This window comes from Limulus polyphemus, unplaced genomic scaffold, assembly GCF_000517525.1.
Source record: "Limulus polyphemus unplaced genomic scaffold, Limulus_polyphemus-2.1.2 Scaffold15658, whole genome shotgun sequence".
Lineage (NCBI taxonomy): Eukaryota > Metazoa > Arthropoda > Merostomata > Xiphosura > Limulidae > Limulus > Limulus polyphemus.
Window position 1 is genome coordinate 1929 of NW_013681268.1, and position 2239 is coordinate 4167.

Consider the following 2239-nt stretch of genomic DNA (forward strand, 5'->3'; position numbering starts at 1 on the left):
GAAGGTGTTTAGGGTTACATCCTAGGCCGGGATTTGGTATGATATTATTCTTTGATTTTTCGTGTTTAACAGTTTAGATCATTTTATTTTTATTAATTTTAGCAAAATTTCCTTTTGTTATTACTAAATTTCTGTGTATGTAATTTAAGTAAGTATTTTTTTATTACTATCCAGATTTGTAGCGACATTGTAATGAGATGTGTTAAATAACTGATGTATGTTTGTTTACACCTTCTCTACGAGGGTGAGTTAATAAAGAGGAGAAAAAAAAACATTCGCCTAGCACCCGGAAGTTCACAGGTTCAAATCCTGAGAGGCACAGAATTTCATTTTATGTCATGAGAGATGTCAACATTATTTAATACCCCCTGATTGAAGTTTCGTTTCTTTCACATAATTCTATACGTTCGACTCACAATTTACAACTCCAAGCAAACATAATTTGAGTCTCGTAGACAACAAGATTATTATTCTTTTGTGTTTTTCATGGTTTTAATTTCCTCTGAGGTTTTAACTAATTTTGACACATACATAAAGACACTATGCTTATACATTCATCAATTTTATATATTGAAATAAAAACTACGCGAAGAAGCCATTAACTGAACAAGAAATAAGAGAGAAAAAAAACACGTGCTTGACAGCTGAATGCGATTACCCCTAAGAAAATAATTCCTTTGTGCCACTACTATAAGGCTTTCAAATACATTACATAAGTTGAAAGTTTCAAAAGTTACATTTGTATAGATTATGAAATTATCAGAATTAGACAAAAGTAGCAAACAAGTGCTTGTGGTGTAGTGGCTATCACATCCGCCTCACACGCGGAAGGTCCCAGGTTCAAGCCCTGGCACAAAGTTTTTTTTTTTATTACAAACATATACCAAGATCTATCCTTGATAGGGTTGTACAACAAATACAATAGTCATTACTCCTTCAACTTTTTTACAACTTAAGGATTAGCTATCATTATTGTAAGCTTAGGGGTTAATGCTTAGTGACTAGGTCTATAAATATAACACAAGAATATCGACTTACCTCAATTTAAAAATACTAATTCCAATAAAATCCCTATTCGTTTTACTGCAACCTAAGATACAAGTGTCTGATGCATCTTTCTCCACTGCTCGTTAAGTTTTAATTATGAAAAAGAAATCGAGTCGAAAGTACAATATAACAATATATATATATATAATTACGTCTTAGTTAAATGGTAGAGCTCCATTTGGTGGCGAACTTGATTACCAACCCGCCTGGTCTTTCTATAGCTGAAGTGCAGTTCTCAGTTACATCTATCTATATATATATGTATATATACACACATACAAGAACACAAATCTGTATCTGTCTGTTTGTCCTTTATCTAATTACTTCTACTCACTGGGCCAATCTCAACCAAACTTTGTGGGGTGATAGTTTGGAACAATGGACATGTTAATGCTTCACAACCCCCTCCACACCCATTATTGCTGTTATTTAGCATTTGTTACCTTTATAGTAAGTTAACGTTAACTACATTCGTAAATGACGCCACGTCCTTACACAGAAAGAAAAAAGAATATTAAACATACTATAAGGCAACATACACACTAGAGGGGAGGTCACACAATTGTATATATCTGAAAGATTTGGCGAGCCCTCTCTATGAAGCAATGCAGTGAGAAGAAAAAATAGCCACTATTGCAATAATACATAAATTCAGCTGAAGTTTCTACTCCAATAACCACCATAAAGCTGGTATGAAGAGCCGTTTCTTAAGTTATACCAACTTTTTACTTTGATCAGTGACCTTTCAATTGCTGCCAATGACCATCTATTAATTAATCTCGTGAAACAACGTGGAAGGACATTAAGAGTTGGGTGTTGAAAGCGCCTAGGAGAAAGCACCACACCACGACTAATTTCGCCGCTACCTCTTCCTACAAAGTCATTATGGCCATCGCACGGTAATTACGATGTTTTGAGTATTGTAACGAATTTGTTATTATATATTTATTTTAATATAAACGTTTATTTAGATTAGATTTATGTTTTAAAACATGCATAGCTTATAGTGATAAATAGTTATTACAAAACTCCCGCCTGTTCCCCAAAGTTATAGAAGATTCTGGAGAGTAAAAATCAACAATAAGCGTATGTATGTAAACGTTTAAATGTAGCCAGTATTATTAGGTAAAGCTGAATCTTCTCGAAAGCCAACAAACGCCAATCAATATAACCAACGCGCCAAAAGAGAGTA

The 2239-nt window shown here is 33.7% G+C and overlaps 1 non-coding gene across 1 annotated transcript; it reads left to right on the forward strand.

Annotated features, from left to right (window-relative positions):
- Positions 1–787: 787 nt before the first annotated feature.
- On the forward strand, positions 788–856 carry Trnav-cac. The gene has a single exon. It is a non-coding gene; the product is annotated as a tRNA-Val (tRNA).
- Positions 857–2239: the final 1383 nt, after the last annotated feature.